The following is a 24,760-nucleotide window of genomic DNA, read 5'->3' on the forward strand; positions in this document are numbered from 1 at the left end:
GACCCGTTTCTAAGAGCTTTACGATAGTAGCCGTTGCTCATCTGCATGCAGATCTGTGCATACACAAGGAAAGCCAGCGTGAGGTGCCCACGGAGTGCAGGAAAACTTCAGCCTGAGTGAATACGGAACTGTTGTCAGGATGGAGGGAAAGGAGACCTGGGAGGAAGTGAGATCCAGCTGTTTTCACATTTTCCCCCCAATATGGACTGCTTCTGTTATTGTTTTTGTTTGGATTATAATTAGCCCCTGACCCAAGGACTGAAAAAAATAAACGTTTATCTCCACTGCTATCCGAGAATGTCTCTTGTCTCTGAAGACCATGTATGTAAAGGAACTTAGATCTAATGTAATCAACTGTCGCACCTGCCTGGAATGATGGAATCCAACACTCAAAAAAAAAAAAAGGGCCGGGCGGTGGTGGCGCACGCCTTTAATCCCAGCACTCGGGAGGCAGAGCCAGGCGGATCTCTGTGAGTTCGAGGCCAGCCTGGTCTCCAAAGCGAGTTCCAGGAAAGGCGCAAAGCTACACAGAGAAACCCTGTCTCGAAAAACCAAAAAAAAAAAAAAAAAAAAGGAAAGTATTGATTCTAGAAATAGATGATCAAGAAAAGGATAACAATCAAGTGGCATAATCACAAATTGTAATAATTAATAGTAATTAATATTACCCCAAGTAGGGGTGTATTCTAAATACTCAAATATTGATGGTAAAAGAAAGAAAGAAATGAAGCTCCTGCCTCTAATCCCAGCACTCAGGAGGCAGAGGAAGGTGAACCTCTTATAATTTTTAAGTCCAGCCTGGTCTACATAGTGAGTTCCAGGACAGCCAGAGCTACATAGCGACACACACTGTGTCTTGATAAATAAATAAGTAAATCAATATTAGAGGGGTTGGAGAGATGGCTCAGGGGTTAAGAGCACTGACTGCTCTCTCAGAGGACCCAGGTTCAATTCCCAGCACCCACATGGCAGCTCACAACTGTCTGTAACTCCAAGATGTGACACCCTCACACAGACACACAATACAGGCAAAAACAATGCACATAAAGTAAAAATAAATAAAAATTTAAAAAAATAAATAAATATTAGAAAGAAAGAAATGGCATTTGTTGGTTCCTGTGCTTTCCACAGGGCCTGCGGGAGCAATGAAGGAGAGCCGAAGCTATAATTAGGAATACATCTGGTAGGCTTTCTAGATTTGTTTTCTCCTGAAGTTAGGGCTTGGAGAACCTGGCACAAATACAATGAACACTAGACTCGTGATCATGACGGTACGCTCACACAAGTTCTGGGTGTTCCAGAACATTGGGGAGCAAACTCAGAGCTGTGCTTAGCCTCTGCCTGGAGACTGTTCCCAGATGTTAGATGGAAGGGTGGGGAGTGGCTCGATTACGTTTATCCATGGGGTAAAGCTGTGCCTCCATCAGACTGCCGCCTCTCCCTTTGGTCTGACTCATCATCCCAGGATAAGGTGACCATGCTACTTTTGTACAGGGAAGGAGGGAAAAAGACGGGGAAATAAAACGGGACCCTGCTGACCCTTCCGTTCCGAATCAAGTTTGATTGAAGAGCCTCTGGGCAGAGCGGTGCAGACTTTACTGGGTGACTGTTGTACCGCAGGATGAGCGTGAGAGTTTTAAATGCTGTGGAGGATTTCTTCTGGGCTCTGAGGTAGGGGCATTTTGAAACACAAAGATGGGGTGTTCCCGCAGTGGGGTCGGAGGTTGGCAGGCGGCCTGCCCGGGAGGAGTTTCTGCCACAGGTCAAGAATGATGAGTGGAAGACACTGGAGAGACCCCCACATCCTGCCCTGGCCTTGTCTTTTCCCCTCACCCAGTCCTGCCGATCCCAAAACTTCATCGCCCCCGCCCCATCCTGTTACGAGCCCATCCCCCTGCCGCCCTCCATGGGGCCGGACTGGATTCCACAACAGGCGGACAGTGGTGGACACTCCGTAGACCCCGGGGACATCGAACCGAGGCAGGAAAGTCTTAAGATATTCTGACTTGATGGGTATTTTCAGTGCTTCTAAATAATTATAATAGAAATATCACAACTGGTATTTCCTAGGTTTGATTTATGGCTAGTAAGGTGGTTTGTGGTGTGCCGCCAAAGAGGATCGCAAAACTTTACCCCTTTTCTCCTCCTCACTTGTTCCCTGGTCAAGAGTATGTGGTTTTGTCCCACTGAGTTCTTCTCACCGTGACGTGACGTGCTGCTCACTGCGGGGCCCCAAATTCCTGGGGCCAAGAGGCCTTGAGCCTGAGAACCACCACACCCGTGAGCCGCAGCAAACCTCCGGCTGCATTGGCTCGCTCTCGGTTGCAGTAGCGGAGAGCAGCATAACGCACTTAGCCGTGCTTGTTGGATTTTTAATTGCGTGTGAGGTGGGGCAAGGACTGACGGCATCTGTATGTTTTTTTGTCTTTTGGTGAGGTACCCGAGGTTGAGAGGCTCCCCAGCTTCATGCACAGGGAACATACATTCTCCCACTGAGAAGAACGTGCCAGCCTGTTCGGCTTACACCTCTCTACCCTGCGTCTGGTTGGTTAAAACAGCCTGCTAACAGGCCTCCCTCCTTAAATCTTGCACAGTTTAACTTTTACTCCCAAGAAAACTACCTAAATGATCATTCTAAAATGCAGATTTTTAAAAAATATTTTAAAATAGTATTTATTTATTTATTTATTTATTTATTTATTTATTTATTTATTTATTTATTTATTTATTATGTATACAGTGTTCTGCCTGTATGTCTGCTTGCATGCCAGAAGAGGGCACCAGATCTCTTATAGATGGTTGTGAGCCACCATGTGGTTGCTGAGAATTAAACTCAGGGCTTCTGGAAGAGCAGCCAGTGCTCTTAACCTCTAGAGCTGCTGACTGGTGGTGGCGCATGCCTTTAATACCAGCATTTGGGAGGCAGAGGCAGACAGAGGCCAGCCTGGTCTACAGAGTGAGTTCTAGGACAGGCTCCAAAGCTACACAGGGAAACCCTGTCTTGAAAAAAAAAAAACCAAAGGAAATAAAATATTTTTATATTTATTTATTCACTGGGTATGTGAGGGGGATGCACACATGCCACTGTGTGCATGTGGGGGTCGCAAGGCAACATGTGGGCCTCAGGGAGTGAACTTGGGTCTTCAGGCTTGGTGGCAAGTGTCCTTACACACTGAACCACTTCACCAGCCCCAAAATGCAGATTTGTATATTATTGCCACACTTCCTGGGCTCTTGTAAACCTGTGGTATTCCCAAAGTGATTGGTGTGCCCCTTGGTAATGGTCTGTGGTGTGATTTCTGTACCCATTTCTACACTGATCCAGACGATGAGGGGATGTGAGCAGAAATGACAAGTCATTGTTTATCTAAACACGCCTGGCCTATCAGAGTTGAAACATGTTCCTGGAATGGATAGACGATTAAGTGACTTATTACACTTTTTTTTTTTTTTTTTGGTTTTTCGAGACAGGGTTTCTCTGTGTAGCTTTGCACCTTTCCTGGAACTCACTTGGTAGTCCAGGCTGGCCTCGAACTCACAGAGATCCGCCTGGCTCTGCCTCCCGAGTGCTGGGATTAAAGGCGTGCGCCACCACCGCCCGGCTTGACTTATTACACTTTTAGTTTGATGCTAAGCACCAAATTTCTTGTCAGTTCTAGCTTTGCGAGACTCATTTCCTTGATTTTCTCTCTTAACCATCTAGTGGGTTGACCTTCTAGTGTTGACATTAATGTCAATGTTCTTCTTTTTTCCCTTCCCACTCTTTCTTCCCTGCACCTCTTCCAGTTTCTCCAAGCGGAAGTCATCCCCGGGTCTGCAGTCTCCATGATGCTCGCTGCTTCCTCTCCACGGCTCCACCTGGTGTTTGGGTCACTGTGCACGCACTCAGCCTGTCCATTCTCACAGGGGTTTCTGTCCAGCTGGCCCTCAGTCTTCATTCCTTCAGAGTTCTGAGCACCCAGGGTCCAGGAAAGTTCCCTAGATTCTGACTGAATTGATTTGAGTGGATGGATGTTTTTAAAGGTGGCATGACCCACACACACCCCCAGCCAGAAGGTAGGAAAATAGATATTTCTCTCATAAGAATATTTTTATTATCTGAAAAATTAAACACCATAAACAGCCTTTATGAAAAAAAAATGAGAATTTTTTTTTTTTTTTGGTTTTTTGAGACAGGGTTTCTCTGTGTAGCTTTGCACCTTTCCTGAATCTCGCTCTGTAGACCAGGCTGACCTCGAACTCACAGAGATCCACCTGTCTCTGCCTCCCGAGTGCTGAGATTAAAGGCGAGCACCACCACCGCCCGGCGAGAAAAAAATTTTTAAAAAGTAAAATGAATTTTAAAACAACCAAATATTTTAAATAGGCTTTTTATGCTTTTCTCTGAATCAAGGGCAGGTTTGCTAGCAGTGCCCCCTGGGCAGCTCATGTCTGGTGGAAACTTTTTGAAACACTGTGGGTTTGACGACATGTCCCTCTGCTCTCCTATGACAGACTTTGGTTCCCTGGGAGGCACACCACATGCGGGGAGACATTCCTAAGGGGGCATTTGAATTGGGAGCATCAGAATGTTTGCAAACTAGCATTTGTGCCAGCCCCTAAACAATGACAACAAGCTGTGTGTGGAAGGCTGCCGAGGCTGACAGGATCGCACTAAATGTGGAAAAGTCTCAATTCTTCCTGGGTTTTATTTTTAGGATGTGCTATGTTAGTCTCTTCCAGTAGATTTAACTTGATTTTTAAAGCACACACACAAAAATAATCTCCACTCTGTCTTTAAGACCTTTTCTGCATGTCTTGGCTTCTCCAAACAACTCTGCAAATACACACACCCATGCCCTTGCCTGGGCCCTTCTTTCTGCTCCTTAGCTTCTCCGAGTTTATACTTCCCCGACCGAGCCAAAGACAACACAAATCGGCAGTAAATTAAATCCCACCTCTCAGGCACTAGCAGCTCAGTATCTGCCTGGGATCCCAAGGAATCCCCAGTCTCTTTCCCCCAAAGACCAAAGACTTTACAATTAAATACCTAGTCTGAAAGAACGGTCCGGGAGATGCTTCAATTATGCAAATTATTCCTAAAGATTTTGTGCTAGGTGCCGTTACAAATCCAGTTTCCCTAACTGGAACACACTTGCTTTTTTAACTTGGCCTTTAAATCTCTCTCTCTCTCTCTCTCTCTCTCTCTCTCTCTCTCTCTCTCTCTCTCGCTCTCTCTCTCTCTCTCTCTCTCTCTCTCTCTCACCACCACTGAAGCCAATTTGCCAATTTGTGTTGACTAAATACTCTTGGGTGTGGAGTATTTAGGCTGACCTACTAGGGCCTATCCTCTTAAAGGACACTAGCTCACTCTTCCGCTCTCAGCAGCTGTCAATTATCAATTGCTCTCCAGCAAGGGGTGGGACTTTGTACCCACCTCTCCACCTCCCCACCTCCCCACTTCCTTGCTGGGATTTTGTCTGGCTTGAGCTTGCACAAGTCTTGTGCATGCTGTCACACCCACTGTGAGTTTCCACAACTGCCCTGCTGTGTCCAGGAAACACTGTTCCATCACCTCTGGCTCTTATCATCTTTTTACAACCTCTTCCACGAAGTTCCCTGAGCCTCAGGGGGAGGGATGTGATAGAGACATCACTTTTAGATATGAGCAGTCCACAGTCTCTTATTCTCTGCATGGAACCCAGTGGAGCTCATCTGCTGCAAGAAGGAGCTTCTGTGATGAGGGCTGAAGGGTGCACTAATTAATGGGCATAGCAATAAATTGTTATTGTTAATTGTTTAGTGCTATGTTCATTTAGCCGAATAATAACATTGACTTTTCCTCCCGGGACCTGTGAGCTCTCCAGCCACAGATTCTTGGCCCTGATAACAGCGCCAGGTATGGGTTCAATCTCATGGCGTGGGCCTTAAATCCCATCAGAGAGTCTTCAGTTATTCCCAGAATATTCACACTGGTGTTGCACTAAAGAGCATATCTAGCCAGGACAGTTGTTACTGTAGCTCCTAACGTTTGCAATTGGGTAAGACTGCAAATGTTATGAGTAAGATTACTATGCAACTGTTATGGGTAAGATTATTTTCCTCCTCTGGTCGTGTTTATAGCACAATCCAGCATTGTGAAAGCTCGCCAGCAAGGATGAAGCTTCCAGGTCAGTACTCATTTGTTCTCCATGTTTTATGACTCAAGTGTGTGGTATCTTCAGCAGTAAGGTCTTACCTACACGTTCTGGAGAGTAACCAAAAGCAGTGGCAATCACTTGTAATGTTTGGGTGTCTTGGGCCCCCACTGGCTAACAACTCAAAAAGAGGTAATCCGTTCCTACCACTAGAGTTTTCATTCCTGGGCTACTGTGACTCAAGCAGCAATGAACATGGATGAGCAAATATCTCTGTAGTAGGATGTAGAGTCCGAGAATGAAGTAGTTGAATCTTGTGGTTGATCTGTTTCTAGTTCTTTGAGGAACCTCCACACTGATTTTCATAGTGGCTGTACCAGTTTGCACTCCCATAAGCAGTGAATAAATATTCCCATTTCCTCACATCCACACTAAGATTTGTTATTGTTTGTTTTATTGACCTAGTTTCAATCTTCTACACACAGCTATCCAGTTTGACCAGCATGATTTGTTGAAAGTAATGTCTTTTCTCCAGTGTGTGTTTTTGACATTTGTCAAAAATCAGGTATTGGGGCTGAAGAGATGGCTCAGTGGTTAAGAGCACTGGCTGCTCTTCCAGAGGACCTCGGTTCAATTCCCAGCATCCACATGGCAGCTCATTACTCTGTAACTTCAGTTCTAGGGGACCCGACACCCTCACACAGACATACATGTAGGCAAAATACCAATGCACATAAAATAAAAATAAATATTTTTAAAAATCAAGTATCAATAGGCTCTTAGACTTATATCTAGGTTTTCAATTCTATTCCATGAATCAATGTGTCTGTTTCTTACTACTAGAGCTTTATAATATAACTTAAACTCAGAAGCAGTGATTTCTCTAGCAGTTCTTTTATTGTTCAGAATTGTTTGAGCATCCTGGGTATTCTGTGTTTCCAACGGAACTGTAAGACCATGTTTTTCATTTCTGTGAAGAATTGCGTTGAAATTTGGCATTGTAGTGGATTTATACATTTTTTGGCAGGGTGGCTGTTTTTACAATATTAATCCTAGTAACCCATGAGCGTGGAAGGTCTCTCCATCTTCTGGTATCATCTTCTATTTCTTTCTTCAGTGTCTCTGAAAGTTTTTAAAACTATACCAGTCTTTCACTTCCTTGGCTAGATTTATTCCAAAAACTTTGAGGCTGTTGTGAACAGGATTGTTTCCCTGATTTCTTTCTCAGTGTATTTGTGGCCGTATATAAGAAGGCTACTAATTTTTGTGTATTAATTTTGTATGCCGCTACTTGTTGAATGTGTTTATCAAACGTAGGAATTTTTCTGGTAGAGTCTTTAGGCTCTTTTAATAAAGGTTGGTTCTTTGAAAAGATTAACAAAACTGATGGGTTTTTAGCTAAATTAACCAAAAGAAAGAGAGAGAGAACCCAAATTAATAAAATCTGAAACGAAGAGGGAAACATTACAACAGACACTGAGGAAATTGAGAGAACTGTATTCCATCAAGGAGCTGGACAGATGGCTCAGTTGGTAAGAGCACTGGCTGCTCTTCCAGAGGGCCCGGGTTCAGGTCCCAACACCCACACGGCAGCTCACAACTGTCTGTAACTCCCATCTTAGGGGACTTGACACCCATAGTCACTGCACATATGTGTGGTGTACAGACATACACACAGGCAAAAACAAACCGACACGTAAAAATAATAAATATGTAACATTTTAAAACCTAGATTTCACTAAACTGGAAAACTGAAAGAGATGGATGAGTTTCTAGATATACATGGCCTACCAAAATTAAATCAAGATGAAGAAAATAATTCAAATAGATTCACAACAACCACTGAGATAGAAGCAGTAATCTAAAATCCCCAACTAAAAAAAGCCCAGGACCAGATGGATATAGCACAGAATTCTACCAGACCGTCAAAAAAAAAAAAAAAAAAAAACCCCTTAGCATCAATACTCCTCAAGTATGCCTTAAAACAGAAAAGGAAGGAACATTTCCAAAGTATTCTTATGAAGCCAGCATTACTCTGCTACAGAAAACAGACAAAGCTCCAACAACAACAACAACAAAAAAAACAAAAAGAAAATTAACATACATAATGTCATGCATGCCAAAATTCCCAATAAAATGCTTGCAAACCAAATTCAAGAGCACATCAAAAAGATTACCCACCATGACCAAGTCAGTTTCATCCCAGAGTTGCAGAGATGGTTCAATGTATGTAAATTAATAATTGTAATCCACCAGATACAGAAACCACATCACCATCTTGTTAGATGAAAAAAAAAGAAAAAGAAAAAAGAAAAGAAAAGAAAGAAAAGGCCTCTTCACACAATTCAACATCCACCCCTTCACGATAAAAGTCCGGTAGAGACCAGACATGTGGAGACATAGTTCAATGTAATAAAGGCAATTTACAAGAAGCCAACATCATGCTAAATGTAGGGAAACCAAAAGCATTTCTGCTAACATTAGGAACAAGACAAAGATTCCTCTCTCCATTTCTGTTCAGTATAGTGCTTGAAGTCTTAGCTAGAGCAAGAAGACGGGTGAAGGGAACCAAGGGATATAAACAGCGAAGAAAGACGTCAAACTGTCCTTATTGGCAGGTAGACATGGTGACAGGCATTAAAAACTATTCAGAACTCTCAGGAGAAGTGCTTTCGTGTTATTTTCTCCCCTCTACTTACTTGATGTTAATTGCTAAGTTATCTGCATGCCCATTGAGCACATTCGCATACAGATTATGTTCAGCCTGTATAAAAGTAGCCTTCTTCATGTCTTCAGGACATCCTGGCATCTAATGAAAGAAGGACACGTAGGTGCCACCTGAATACCAGTAAAAACTAACAAAAAATAAAGAGTAATATATGAGGTTCCAGAAAGGAATATATATTACTAGTTTCTTTGGACAGTTATTTAGATGTAGCTATTCCTTTGGCTGGGGTTAAGTCGGTATTTTATTCATTATAACATGAAGGATACTGAAATCTACTTTTATTAACCAGCCCTTGGCTCTCTGGAGATTGCAGCTCTGATCTTTAGACCAGACAAGCCATTAGGTCACTGAACACAGCCAGAGAATCTCAGAATCTGTAGTAATGTCTTTTTTAATTTTGCCCAGGCTGACCTTGAACTCCCGGGTTCTTGTATATTAGCCTCCTGAGTAGCTAGAACCATAGACAACTGTCACTGCCACAGCTAAAATAAATCTTTGTTTCTTCCATGTCAGTCTCTCTTCCCTCACAGCTGGGCTTGGGGTTTTGTTTGTGTGTGTGTGTGTGTGTGTGTGTGTGTGTGTGTGTGTGTGTGTGTGTGAACAAATTCAAAGCCTTATGGAAGCCAGGCAGATACTCTTCTCCACTGAGTGCATCCCTTGCCCTAGCCCATGTTCTTTACACTGACCTTCCTTCCTTAGCACTGAGGAAATGTCTTCCCTCAGCAGAAAGCATATGGCAATTTGCTAAGTTGAACTAAAGGCACTTTATGATCCCCTCACGTTTTTTTCTCTCTCTGAAGTTTCTTTCTTTTTTTTTTTTTTGGTTTTTTGTTTGTTTGTTTGTTTGTTTTTTCGAGACAGAGTTTCTCTGTGCAACAGCCCTGGCTGTCCTGGAACTTGCTCTATAGACTAGGCTGGCCTCAAACTCACTGAGGTCCACCTGCCTCTGTCTTCTGAATGCTGGGACTAAAGGCATGTGCCACCACTGCCTAGCTGCTCTGAAGTATTCTTAATTTCTCTACTTAAAATTATTCTGAGGGTCCAAGCAGACGAGCTGAATAATGGGTTCTTATAACCCAAGCATGTGTCTGGACTTTTAGAAGTTGAAACCAGAATAATTTAATCTGTTCACTTTGTATTTGAGTAGACAGATCTTAAAAAAAAAAGAAAGAAAGAAAGAAAGAAATCTTGAGGAAGGAGATAGGAGGAAGAAGAAAGAGGAAGAGAAAGAAGATGGAGAAGAAGAAAAGAAGGAGGAGAAGAAGAGGAAGCCACCAACAGAATGTGGAGAGATGCACTCAGAATTAAGAATACTGGCTGCCCTTGTGAGGACCTGGATTTGATTCCCAGTACCCACACAGCGACTCTGAATGTCTGTGACCCCATTTCCAGGGGATCGACACCCTCTTCTGACCTCCACATGCTCCAGGCATGAACATAGCACAGAAAACACATTCAGGAAAACACTCATACACATAAACATTTTTTTCCTCAGGTTTTGGTTTTGTTTTTGTTTTTCTGAGACAGTGTTTCTCTCTCTGTGTGATGCTGGCTGTCCTGGAACTCACTCTGTAGACCAGACTAGTCTCTGCCTCCACCTGGAATTAAAGGCTGAGATTAAAGGTGTGGCCACCACTGCTCAGCTTAAAAAAAAAAAATTAAGCTACTAAAACAAGTGTTTCATAAAATGAGGCCGTAAACTGAGAATGGAAAAAACGAGAGAACAAGGAATCTCTCAGAACACAAACATGCATGGCAACTGGTAAGGAACTTGTTGGGATCGGAGAACTGATAGCCCTGTGTTTCGAGACTGAGAGGAGGTTGGGAAAGGACCATTGCTTTCCAGATGCATTTGAATGTGAGGAACATACTAAGAATAGGTGTTTCCACAGCCATGAGAATATTTGGCAAGAAGTAGCAATAGGTTCCTAAAAATTAAGGCAACAAAAAACAAATGTTTTCTCCAAAAAAATCATATAAAACAGAGGGAGGAAAAGGCTGAGAGAAATCCAATCATGGTTTACAACTTGGATGGGCAGTGAACAGTTAGTGCACCGTCACAGCCGTGGAGGTTCAATGTGGATTTAACTTAATTGTGATATGACTTATTGGAGATGTTGAAGGGCAGAATTCTCCACTGTGGTCCAGGCCTTTGCTCCCTGCCGCTGTTCCTACTCACTGTTGTAGAACATGACTTTAGCCCCTAACTCTTTCTCCCCTTCCCCCTGCATAAATCCAAGTAACCCAAACAATGGCTGATAACCTTTGAAAACAATTTCTCTGTTTTCTTTTTTAGAGTATTTTTTTAAGATGTATTTATTTATTATGTATACAGTGTTCGGCCAGTGTTCAGACCAGAAGAGGGCACCAGATGGTTGTGAGCCACCATGTGGTTGCTGGGAATTGAACTCAGAGCTTCTGGAAGAACAGCCAGTGCTCTTAACCCCTGAGCCATCAATCCAACCCTGAAGACAAATTCCTCTATTTTCTAAAAGGTATTCTCGAACTGTATCTGAAGGCTGTTTCAGGTACTTTGGCTAATGTCCTATAACAACATTTAGCTATCTTTCTCCAGACTAGATGCTGATAGAAGCTTTCATGCTGAGAGAGGAGGGGGGGGGGGGGAGAGCACACGCCAAAGAGAATATGTGGAGGTCAGGGGCCAGCCAAAGGAGTTGGTTCTAGCTTTCCATCTTGTTTGAGGCAGGGTATCTTGTTTGGCCATTGTGCTGTGTGTTGCGGACCCTAGGGCTTTCTGGGAATTCTCCAATCTCTGCCTTCCACATCCTTCCATGGGGTTATAAACACATGCACCACCAGTTCTGGCTTTACGTGGCTTCTGGGGATTGGAACTCAAGTCTCCAGGCTTACAAGGTCAAGTGTTTTTGCCCACTGAGCCATGTCCTTGGTCCCAATGTCTGTCATTATCAGATAAAGATTTTACTAATGAGGATGTAGTTGAGTTTCATCTACAAACTATATTGCAAAAAAATGGAGGAAGTGAGTTGGAAGGTGTTGAGCAAGAGAATTAAATCCTTACCCATAATAAGAGTAACTCAGTAGACTATGTCTAAAGCTGTTAAATCAAAACCCAGCAACATAAGAGGATCATTTGGATATAGGAAGGTAAGTGATCAAACTGCTAAAAAACTACAGTGATTATATTTGGGGAGTATGAGTGTTATTATTACAATCTTTTAATGAGGTTTAAATGTTTAAAATTAAATGAACATATTATTTTGATGACAAATTAAACACTATTTCGAACATTGTAATGAAAGTGTGTCTATAAATTCTCTCAACAAAATGATTCTAACTAATAATAAGTAGAAAATTCCCTGGTGCCTAAAGATTGGTCTAGCAGGCATCTAGCTCAGCAGACCCAGAAGAGAGAAAGCTGCAGCCTTGAACATCACTGTAACAGGGAGCAAAATGCACTGCCCTTCCCTGGGCACTCTAGATCCCCAGGGATTCTCTGAGTAAGTCACAGGACTTCTTTTTGCTAAATAGGGTACCTAGTCCTTGCTTAGAAAGGGTCAGTAGTAGGAGCTGGAGACATGGCTCAGCGGTTCAGAGCATAATACTGCTCCTCCAGAGGACCTGAGTTCAGTTCCTAGTACCCACATCAGGAGGCTCACAACAGCCCTAGGACAACTGACTCTTCCGGTACCTGCACTCACATGTGCATACACGCTCAACACAAGCAAACACATAATTAAAAATAAAATAAATCTTTTCTTTTTAGTGTCAATGCTCTAGTCCAGAACGAAGAGCAGAACACCTTTTAGATTCTGGTTATGCAACATGGCTTTCCTTCTGTGTGACCCTCTTTATCCTCAATGTTCTCTTCCACTCACTTTGTTCTGATCTGCTTTCTCCTCACTTAAGACTTCCCTTACAGCTTTACTCTTTCCTCTGTCCTGAACTTCTCCACCACCCCCTCCATCTCCCTCTCACCCGAATTTTCTTGACTGATACCCATCTTCATAAGCCTACCAAGTGACTTACATTTTTGTTTCATTTTCCCAGGTGGTGTAGCTGAAATCATTTGTCTTTCGACTGCAACTTGCCCCCCTGTACAACTGGTCAATATTTCGTATTGCAGTGGCTGAGCTAACCTTGAAGGCAATTTAAGAACTAAACTGGACTTCATTCCAGCTGTTGACTATTATCATAAGTGACTTGAACATTTTCTTCTGAGATTTATAACCAATTCTAGAAAAACCAGACAACTCATGAAGATTCTTTAACCCTAGAGAAGTACAGGTTGAAGTTGAATTTAACTATATATATACACTTTGGGGGGGTGTTGAGACAGGGTTTCTCTGTGTAGCTTTGCGCCTTTCCTGGAACTCACTCTGTAGCTCTTGCTGGTCTCAAACTCACAGAGATCCGCCTGCCTCTGCCTCCCCAGTGCTGGGATTAAAGGCCTGCGCCACCACCGCCCGGCTTTAAATCTATATTTTTCAGATCCCCCAAATGGCACTCTGTATGTGGCTGGAAACATGACTTTACTCAGACTTAGTCTTTGTATTTTCCCTTTTAATACTGTAAGTCTAGAAGCTTTCAAAATTTCCATTCATATGCTACCGATGTGTGAGATCGGTGCCTAGAAATCAAAGAAATCATAGCTGTTGAAGAATTATATCTTGAACGGCACCGACATTTGCTGATGAAAGTGTTAAGTGAGGTACCACTGTTTGTCCCAAATTAGTCTTTCTGAACTAAAACCCTAAGGCTAAATGAGATCGTAGAGAGTTCTATAACCTATTTGTAATCATGACTGGGAAATTTAGGTTCATACAAACCTGTCTTTATTTTAAATGCAGCTTAAATAAGGAACAGCACACACTTCAGCCCAAAACCCCAGCCACATTTCTCCCTAACAGAAGAAGGCCTTTCTTGAAAGTTTTTCCAGGCTTACCACTTAATAGTGGTCAGTCCAAAAATAAATGCAGGAGAGCTTTGCTAAGCACATTCGACAGCCCACCAAACACCAATCAGTGGAGGGCAGGGCTCCGCTTTTCCCCCAGTAACCTCTGCCAGGCCCCCCACCTACATTCTCCGGCTACTAATTAGAAAGCTAATTAGAATTCCAAATTTAACTGCTAAATACAGAGGCTGGTCTGAACCCAGGCCAGGACTCCTTGAGCATCAAACAGCTCCTCTGTCTTCTGTTAGTGTGGGAAGAGAACCGGACCCTCGGGAGTGATGGCCATTTGACTTGTTGGAGGGCAGTGTGTTTACTCTTATTGTCTGAGAGGGAAAGGTCTGAAGCACAGACTGACATTTGAAGGAAAAAAACAAAAACAAAAACAAAAAACCTTAAACCCCACAAAAACATGGCGTGAAGTTTAACTCCTCCAAGGAAAAGAAACATATCTTTTTATGAATTCGGTTATTGCCGTGGCGACCGGAGGGGACATGTTCCCTTTAGGAACAGTTCCTGGTTCCAGCCAGGCAGCCTCTCTCTAAGTGCAGGGCGCCTTCTCTAGTTACCATGGCAACCAAAATTAGAAGGGCTTTTGCAACACTAACAGAAACCATCTCCTGAAGTGCTTCTGTGAATCACACCGAATGCTGATGATGCAAACTGTGTATACGGATTTTCAAACATTTTTTAAAAAAATTCCTTTTACGATAAACAAATACCCGTTTTTACATTCCCGTTTGAAATCGTAACTTGGGACGAATTTTCGTTCGTCTGGTTTTGTTTGTTTCCCTTTGGATGCCCCAGGCCCCATAGTGCAAACGCGATTTGTTTAATTTCCAAACTTGTCTGAATTACACGATGAGCATTTAGAATGTGATTCATTCGCCCTTATTTTGAGATGGGGTGGGGGAGGGTGGGTTTAACATAGAGCCCTCTTGTCTACACTCCGGAGTGGGGGAAACTGGAAAAGGGAGAGGAAGGGTGAGGAAGAGGGAAGAGAGGAGGAGAAGGAGGAGGAGGAGGAGGAGGAGGAGGAGGAGGAGGAGGAGGAGGAGGAGGAGGAGGAGGAGAAGTGGGGGGGGGAGAGGAAAAGGGGGAAAAATCGATCTCTTGGCTTCTCCATCGGACTCTGTTGAGATCCCTTCCCGACTGGACGGACCTCCAAGTCCTCTACCTCCATTGTAACAATCCTGGAGAGATACCCGGGAAGAACAAGGAAGTTCCTCCTGACTTTGTTGGATCTTCCCAAAGCACCATTCTCTAGGGGAGGATTCCGGTGGTGCGTGGTGTCCTTGAGGATTCGTGCCTCCCCCTTCCCCGGGCCACACCCGTGAGAAGTTGGGTCCACTGCTAATCCAGGTCACACAGGTGCTCAGCCCTAGTCACAAACTTACAGATTTGGGCTGGCGCCTGCGGGCCAGAGAACCGCTGTGTGCACACGGGAGGCGCTCGGCTGCCCTCTGGCTCACGTGTGGGCGCGCACACAGACACGGGTGACCGCACCGTACCCACAGAGGGGGTGCACACGAGCGCCCAGACCAGGGCCCCGCACACAGGGATGGGAGCCCGCGCCCTGGTGCCAACGTCCCCATATTCAGCTTGCTGATTGACCCGGTGGACGTCCCCAGGAGCGCTTAACCTGCTCCCTAACCCCACTTCACCGCCACCGCGGATCAGAACTTGTGTCTCCCTTTCTCCCTTGCGGTCCTGGAGAAGTGCCTCTTTCTAACCATGCACATCTGCAGCCTGGGGGGTGGCCAGGCTCGCCTGACCCCAGCGCTGGCTCCGAGCCCCGCTTACCTCAGTCGGGAGGCCGCCTGGGGAGCTCGCTGTGCGGCCCGCCGGGCTAGGCGCGCAGAGTGGCAGGCGCTGGAGCAGGCTCGTGGGTGTCCCCGGGCGCAGACGTCTGGGTCTCTCTCTCTCCTAAGGCTCTGCGAGCCGTGATGAGCAGCAGATCTGACCCACAGGGCCGTGGCAAACCCAGCTGCCTGTCGGCTCCAGGCTCCGCCACCAGAGCCCAGTGCCCCTCAGCGTCCAGAACAGGACCAATCCCGAGCCGGGGGCTGGCTCTGGGGAGCCGGGAAAAGGAGACTGGATGGCCACCGCCGCGCGACGCGGGCCCGGACCTGGCAGGCTGGTTTCTATGGCAGCCAGGAGGGAGGAGCGGAAGGGAGGGGAGTGTGTAGTTGTGTGGCACGGGGGGGGGGGGGGGGGGACGGGGGGAAGGGACACCCACTGCAGACTTTCCGGGAGGGGGTTCGGGCCTGCTGCACAGTGGAGATCCCTCCTAGAGCGAGGGATGGGAAGCAGAGACGCAGCAGAAAGCGAGTCAACGGGAACACCTTGCCCAAGCAGCTCCTGCGCGCTCTCGACCCAGCCTTCCCATCCCTTGCCTCTAAATGACCGCGACACAACCCTGTAATCCTTCCAGCAGAGCAGGGGCTTCCAGCCAAGCACCGCGCGCGCGACAGACAGCTCCTCCGGGTGAGTCTGGGAGGGCTTAAGCTCTGCAGAAAGAAGCGCTCCTGTCACCCTCTGCCTGGATCCCCTGTACACGTCAGGCCTCGTTCTCATGGTGCGGCTACGTCCGGGGGGGGGGGGGGGCGGGAGGGGGGAGCTGTCACCTGTCTGCTCCTGACTGTGATACGCTAGCTGGTGGTGGGTGCCAAATACTATTTCTCTAGTTTATAAACAAGGACGCCGAGTGACCGGATTGAGTGCAGAGCTGGGAATTTGACTCCGGGGTCACAGAACGTTAGAAGATAACTCCTGGAGTTAAAGTGCTTGATTTAATAGAGGAGGAAACGGATTTCAGAAAAATCAGTCAACTTGACGAGTCTCACACACAGTTTAATGGCCAAGCCAGACCTAGGAGTCTTAAGTTGAGTTCTGGGAGCAATTTGTCCAAGTGCTCTTACTGCCCACCCCAAGTATTCCTGAATGCCAGGGCAAAATTACAAGAATCAAAACAATCTACATCTAAAATCCTGATGAGGCAGAAACTGGGGGACCGGAAGTTTTTTGTTCTTCTATTTGCCAGGCACTGTATTAAATAATTTTACAGTTTAGCGCCTCACACCAATCTGAGTTAGGTTCTGGTATTACCATCCTGTTTTAGCAGAAAAAGAAACTGAAGCAAAGACAGACATAGGACCCACTCGACAGACAGACATAGAACTGACTCGACATCCTGAAGTTGCACGACGCTGGGGCCGGGACTCCAGATTTAGTCAAGGCCTTTCCTTCCTGCCTCCGCCTCCTGTGTGCTCCTTAAAGAGGTCAGAAACAGTATGGCCAAGACAGAAAACCTTGGACAGCTCCATGCACTGGCCAGCGCAGGGAAGCCAGGACCCCCAGAAGGACTGCTTCCACAGCCTTCTCGACCGCTGGTGAAAGATAAGGGTTCTCTGTCCACAAAACTAGGACTCTTAAAGTACTGCATGCCGCCACCAGCCTGTTTTCTTTCTAAAACAATAAGATGAAAGATAAAGTATCACATTAAAAAAAAAAAAGATTTGAAGGGCCCCTTTGAGTCTTGAAACATGCCAGTACACGGGATAACATTTTTTTTAAATGGGAAAATTGTATAGAAAACCTGGACCCTTAAATCCCAGGCCAGACATACAGGCACAGTGGCAAAACCCTCCCACCATGCTCCCACAGGGCAAGGAAAACGTAGAATCGGTCAGAAACTGCTTCTCAGTTGTGCTTGCCGGACTTCACCCCACCAGCCCCTTGCATTCTCAATGTTCTTTGAGCTGTCATGCCAGAGTCTCCTCTTTCCAAATCAGACCCGTCTTTTCCCTTGGCACTCTGGGATTCCTCAGTCAAAGAAGAGGGGAACACATTTGATTCCCTTAACTTGAAAAAAAAAATGTTTTCTCCTACAAAGTCCGTTCAATAGTAGGGTGATTACACTACAATATTACAATATGCAGAGCTCTGACTTGTTCTTTTTTCTTTTCTTTCTTTTTTTTTAAGATAGCACCTTGGTGTGTAAGACAGGCTGGACTTGAACTCAAGGAAATCCTCCAGCCTCGGTCTCCCAAAGATTTGGGATTACAGGCATGTGCCACCACACCCAGCCTTTGGGAAATTCAGGAAACATTTTGTACATAGTGAGTGAGGAAAAGCTTGAAAGAGAAAGGACAAGTCTTTGATGTGTGTCTGGAAATGCACCTCGCTGCCGGGAATTGCCAGTGACCTGAAAGTTCTTCTTAACCTCTCCCAGGATTCTTTTTTTCTTTTTCTGCAATGGGCATATCCTTTATAAAAAGTATTTGCTAGAAAAATAGTTTTCAAAAGAATTTGTGAAACTAAGCCCCTATTGTCAATGTAGGCAGGTCCGTGATTCTTGAGAAGCTCAGTGAAATGTGGTTTCTAGGGGCTGGAGAGATGGCTCAGTGGTTAAGAGTGCTGGCTGCCCTTCCAGGGGACCCGGGTTCAATTCCCAGTGCCCACGTGGCAGCTCACACCTGTCCGTAACCCCATCTCTAGGGTTTCTGACATCCTCACACAGAATATATGTAGGCAAAACACCAATGCACATAAAATAAAAATAACTTACACATTTTAAAAAAAGAAATGTGGTTTGTGACCCTTTCTTCCCTGTGTCAGCTTGAACACGGGTGATACTAACATACAAGAGACCTGGGCTTTTCTTTAAGAAATACTGATAATGGCCGGTCGGTGGTGGCACACACCTTTAATCCCAGCACTCGGGAGTCAGAGCCAGGCAGATCTCTGTGAGTTTGAGGCCAGCCTGGTCTACAGAGGGAGTTCCAGGAAAGGCGCAAAACTACACAGAGAAACCCTGTCTCGAAAAACCAAAAACAAAAACTGTATCTTGTCATCTAGCTCTACTCCTTACTAACTGGTGACACCTTTGATGTCAAGCATCCCTTAGCTTCAGCTCCTGTCTGTAATCTCAGAACTGGGAGAATTGGTGAGATAACATCCCTAGCAACAGTGGACTACATTTTACTAATCTGGTCAGGAAGCTTGGGAAGTTGGGGGATGGGGATCAGTGGCTAAGTGGGCTACTTTCACCAGTGTCTAAGGAGTTGGGATCCAGGTGTGTTCAGAATTCTACTTGTTTGTGCGCTTGTTATTCAAGGAGAAATAGGGCCATTCTACTCTCATTTCCCGGTTATTAAGTCACCCAGGACACCACACCCATACTGAATTTGAACCTGGCCATTTTGGGGAGGCACCCCACCTCTAGTTTTCCTTCCTCCTTCCCTCTTTGGTGACACTTGACAAATCTTAGAAGAGAATATGGACTTCTCCTTCAAGTCTGTAAACTATTATTACATAGTGAAATCTGCAGCTCAAAATGGTGCGGCCTGTCTGGAGAAATCTTGTTTCAGATCCGGGTACAACTCAAATCTGAGAAATTACAAAATTCAACAGTATCTTTGAATGGAAATGACATTGTCTTAGTTTGGGCTGTATAATCAGTTGCCTTAGACATGTTCTTATCAATAGCTCTGCAGTTAGATAGACGTCTGAGCTAAGGGGGCCAACATGATCAAGTTCTGGAAACGGCAGTTTAATGGGCTGCAGACTGCCGGCTTCTCATTGAATCCTCAGGGCGGATCAGAGAGTGTGCCGGAGTCTCTTGTTTAACTTTATTCTTGTCTACAAGGTTAACTCTACACTAATGACCTAATTATCTCCCAGAGGCCCTCCTCCTAATACCAGCAAACTAGGAACTGTGATTTCAATGCATGGACTGGGGGTGGGGAATGTGAACATTTAGTCCATCAGATCCCTTCCCAGTATATTTCCCCCCTCTCAGAATCTCCTGGTGGACATTAGATGTACCAGATCCTCTCCTTCTGTCATGTCTTCTGTGGCCTTTTGTCTTTGTGTGACATTCTAGGTAACTGCTTCATATGCATCTGCTCTTTCTCTAATTATCACTTGAGTCATAGCTAGTCAGCCGTCCAGCCTGGCAGCCTTTAGTACTTGGAGAATGGAAACAGAGCTAAGCCCGGGAGGGAAGTGTCCACGAGCCTTCTTCTGCATTTTCTCGGAAGGGAGACAACTGAGGCATAGGACTGAATCACTTTTTCATAACAATTGGTATTTATGAATGCTGTTTGTTCTTTAACTTTACAAGAGCCTTTTAAGAATAGTGGGCCAGGCATGATGGTGCATGACTTTAATCTCAGCACTCCAGAGGCAGGGGCAGGCTGATGATCTCTGTGAGTTCAAGACTAACCTAGTCTACAATGCAAGTTCCAGGCCAGTCAAGGCTACAAGAAGAGGGCCTATCTTGAAAACAAAACAACAAAAAAAATCCTACTAATGCTGTAGTAATGAGGCATTTATCTGAAGTATACCATAATTTTGTTCCTTTAAAAAATTAATTTATTTTGCTTATTTGGGGAGCAGCAGTTATGCATGCCAAGGTGCGCACATGGAAGTTTGCACAAAGGATAGCTTGTAGGAGTCAGTTCTCTTCATCAGTAGACTAGGTGGTTCCTGAGGATTGAACTCAGGTGACCAGGCTGAGCCATCTTGTCAGCCCTGTTTTTGGTTTTGTGATAGCCAAATCCAAGCAAAAGTCAACTGAAGAATTCAAACAACTGCAGTAATCCTATTTTTACAAAGTTCTCCCCTGTTCTCTTCTCTCCTTCCTCCTCCTTCTCCCAGAAATATCTGGAATGATTTTCACCTAATGATAACAAATTACCCCTCCCCGCCCCCCATTTTTTCAATACAAGGTCTCTCTGTGTAGCCCCGGCTGTCCTGGAACTCGCTCGGTAGACCAGGCTGGCCTTGAACTCACAGAGATCTGCCTGCCTCTGCCTCTCAAGTGATGGAATTAAAGGAGTGTGCCGCCGCCGCCGCCGCCGCCACCACCACCACCTGATTGATGGGTTTGGGGTGGTTTTATTTTATTTTTTTTTTCTCATTCTAAACCATGTGACTTTTACTTTAGCAAATGTAGTTCAACAACCACAAAAAGAAACAGTTGAGGACATCAGTGACTAAGAGGCTACTAACTCTATGCAAGCTTTAATTCTATTGATATTCCAGGAATTCTTTTATTTTAAAAAGGGGCTGGAGAGATGGCTCAGTGGTTAAGAGCACCGACTCCTCTTCTGGAGGACCCAGGTTCAATTCTCAGCATCCACATGGCAGCCAACAACTGTCTGTAACTCCAAGATCTGATACCCTAACAAACAAACAAACAAATAAATAAATAAATGTTTTGTGAGGGGTGGTGTACATAAATGAGGAGGCCAGAGATCAGTGTTGGGTATTCTCAGTCACACTCCACCTTATTGAGACAGCATTTCCCATTTACTCTGGAGCTCCAGTTCCACTGGAATGGCTAGGCACGCCCCTGGGATGCTCCTGTCTCTGTCTCACAGCTAGGATGACGGGACATGCTGCCATGCCTGGCTTTTTACATGGATGGTGGGAATCTAAGCTCAGGTTTTTGAGCAGTAGGCACTCTACCTGCTAAGTGATCTCCCCAACCCTGGGTGTTTACTTTGGCTGCCCTGACTTCTAGTTTTAATTTACTTCTTAATGGTTAACACTGAAATTTCTTCCTAAAATTAAAATACAAGTTAAAAAAATAGAGGAAAAAACCCTGATACTGAGAAAGGGCATGCTAATTACTGTAAAATTTGAATTGTTTCCATCCTCCCAGTTGTAGTAACTATACTTCGAACTTCTCTTTATTTCTGTGCTGGGGGATTGAACCCAGGACCTTTCGGCATAGTAGGCAAGCACTCTCATCATGGAGTTTGTAACCCCAAGCTCTCAAACTTTCCTTCAACATGAAGCCAAGTATGCTGATCAGTGTTGCAGGGGAACCAAGCTTCCCTTTTGAGTTCTTAGTCCTGCTAAATAGCTTAAAGAGACAATTTTATTAGTTTGTAGTTCTCAGCGGCTGCCGGGACAAGGGAGATGGAAAAGAGAGAAGAAGCTGTGTCTTTTGAGTTTAGGTGTGAGAAATCCGGCATGGTTAGCAATGGAAGCTGGCAAGCAGCTCCACTGTAGAGAGGACTTTAGTAAGAGAGAGAAAGCCCAGAATGCCAGGAGAACATACTTTGGCTTTGGGTCAATATCCAAAAGAAAGATGAGAAGTTACGCTTTTCAGGGTTAGAAGCCTAAACCGGAGGCTTAGCAGCGCCACCATGAGGTAAAGCCGTGTGAGCGGCCGCGCCAAGCGTCGGCTGGGAAGGGGAAATGGGCTAACTATTCCTCCCATCTCTAGCGAGGTTCCAGGCGAATCAGATTTCCTTGGGGTGGATTTCTGAACAAGTGACTGCCAGGCTCACCTGGAGGTGATAGCAATGCTCTCCTCTTTAGAGCAGATCAGGCCATGTTTCCTAACAGAGCCAGTGGTATTCCCCTTTCTAGGAAGGGGCAATCATTGATTTCCTTCCTAATGTTGGCAGGGGAATGGGAAGTGGGGTCTCAAGTGCTGACTGTGAGGGAGGGGTCGGCCCTCAAAGGCTTCCAAGGCCACTAGTCCCTATCTAGCTACCTGACATTCCCTCAAGAGCTGAGACCTTAAAATCCTCTCAGAGACAGGCAGAAACTGGGAAATAGTGTAACCCATTTCCACCATGAAAACCCAGAGACCCAGTTCCAAAGCTGCTCGCCAGGAGGGTTCAGTGACTAGAATTTCAGTCACACACTCAAGCATGGCTTCCAGGCAGAAGTGCTCATTTAAGAAAGCAGGATAGCCGGGCGGTGGTGGCGCACGCCTTTAATCCCAGCACTCGGGAGGCAGAGCCAGGCGGATCTCTGTGAGTTCGAGGCTAGCCTGGTCTCCAAAGCCAGTTCTAGGAAAGGCGCAAAGCTACACAGAGAAACCCTGTCTCGAAAAACCAAAAAACAAACAAACATAAAAGCAGGGTAAGAAGAAACCAGAACTCCTTTCTGTATTCCTGGCTGGTCAGGACAGAACCAAGAACATTTCTAGCTTCTGGCCAACAAGAAGAATTAGGACAGTTAACTTTTGGGATCCCTGTGCCTAAACCTGCCCAACTCATTTCATATCATTTTGTGATACTTTCTTATAAATGACATTGGATATTATTTAAATTCTGGCTATAAGAGAGCCACCTCTTATGGTTTTAGAGCAACACACTTCTAAGCTTCCCACTAAAGAATTTCATTAATTGCTGGCGAGCAGGTTTAGTCTGGCACCAATTCTCATTTGAGTCCATTATGACAAGAGTTACAGCACAGTTGAGCACATTACACATGACATACATTTTACCTAGGTCTCTTTCTCCAAATCTAATTAACATAACGTTATCGTTGATGACTTCAAAGGCTAACCTTTCATTTCCCACCCACATCAGTTATAAGTCTTTCAAGGGAACTCCTTAATGACCTCACATTGTCACTAAAGACAACTCATGCTAAACTGCAGATATAAATTAAAATCTACTGTATAAATGTCTTCTGAACTTAGAATAACCCTTTGGCCTTACCAGCCTGTACTAGTGAACTGACTACTGGCAGGGGACCATGCTGAGGTCATCAGAGGAGCCGATCATAACAGCAGCCTAACTATCAGCCTCACAGAATCCCTGAGGAAGCAGCGGTGGCTACAGATAGAATTGAGTTCAGGGACCAAAGATGGATAACTGTATCAGTCCAAGTTCTGGAAGCTTCAGATAAGGGAGCTCAGAGGTTGGTGAAGGTATCAGTATGCTGGAGGAGGCAAACAGAACACAAAACTCCACATCCTCACTCTAATTATTCATCTCTTCTGTCCCTGAGCTGCATCCTTTCCCATCCTGCAAATGTTTCTTGGCTTCTGGGGTGTTTTAGGGCACTACTGAACTCTGGGGTGGGGTTCACGGAAACACCCAATTCACAGTTGGCTGAGCATGAACGCTTATAGCCAGTTGGCTATATGTGTGTCTGTGTGAAGGGAGGGCAGTGTGACTATTTTCAGTTGAACACATTGTCAACTTCAGACGACTCAAGTTAGTCTGAAGATGTAAATTAAATGTAAAGCATTTAATTTGGGGGATTCTGCTCTGAGACTGCGTAATCAGAACTGAATCCTGGACACCTACTTGGTTGTTGTCTGAGAACTGCTGTTCAATGAGCAGGGGAGACATAAGCTCTATAATGCAAAACACTGATCTGCTACCACACTCAAGACCTAAGCCCCAGTGGGAATTGAGTGGAAAAACACTCTAGGAATGTACCCAATTTACTACTTGGAGCAATATATATATACATATATATGTATATATATTTATATTTATATTTTGGTTTTTTGAGACAGGGTTTCTCTGTGTAGTTTTGGTGCCTGTCCTGGATCTCGCTCTGTAGCCCGGGCTGGCCTCGAACTCACAGAGATCCGCCTGCCTCTGCCTCCCGAGTACTGGGGTTAAAGGCGTGCGCCACCACCACCCAGCTATATTTAAGAGCTTGTTACATGCAAAATATTCTGCAAACTACAAAGCACTATCCATCCAACAGGTCAGTGCTAGTGAGCTGTACTCCTCAATGTTTCCAGTCAAATCCAGCTGCATCCTGAACATGCCAGTCTTTTGGGAAAAGGAATGTGAGTTCTAGCTGCCCCTCTCATATGCCAAATATGGAAGCTCAAGGGATACTTTTAACACTTTGAAATGCCTTTGCCTCCGATCTATTTTATGATCACAACTCTTCAAAGAGGACTGTGCTTACTTTCATACCTTGGCTTACTGCTTACAACATTCAAAATTCACTAGACACTCGTTGGTAATTTACATGTTTGAGGTCATGATCTGCCAGGGTTAAAACGTATAACCACACCCACAGGTCATCCTAAAACACAGGTTGTTATAACTTCTCAAGATTTTCTAACTTCAAGGAAAATATGAAATTTGTAGTAGGTACTCAACTGCCAAACACAGCAAACATACTTAAGTTCCTACTACCTGTCTCGAGCTTAATATAAACAACTTTCATATTCCTATCTTAATCTGTCAACTTGAGTGACAT

General features: G+C 44.9%; 1 protein-coding gene across 1 annotated transcript in view; it reads right to left on the reverse strand.

Moving 5' to 3' along the window:
- The window catches only part of Nim1k (NIM1 serine/threonine protein kinase), a 60,200-nt gene extending 44,273 nt beyond the window's left edge, over positions 1-15,927 (reverse strand). The window contains exon 1 of the mRNA XM_052743342.1: positions 15,578-15,927. The gene's annotated coding sequence lies outside the window, so the exon portion shown is untranslated. The remainder of the gene's footprint in view (positions 1-15,577) is intronic.
- Positions 15,928-24,760: the final 8,833 nt, after the last annotated feature.

This window comes from Peromyscus californicus, unplaced genomic scaffold (genome assembly GCF_007827085.1).
Source record: "Peromyscus californicus insignis strain IS unplaced genomic scaffold, ASM782708v3 Scaffold_18__1_contigs__length_77618521, whole genome shotgun sequence".
NCBI classification, from domain to species: domain Eukaryota; kingdom Metazoa; phylum Chordata; class Mammalia; order Rodentia; family Cricetidae; genus Peromyscus; species Peromyscus californicus.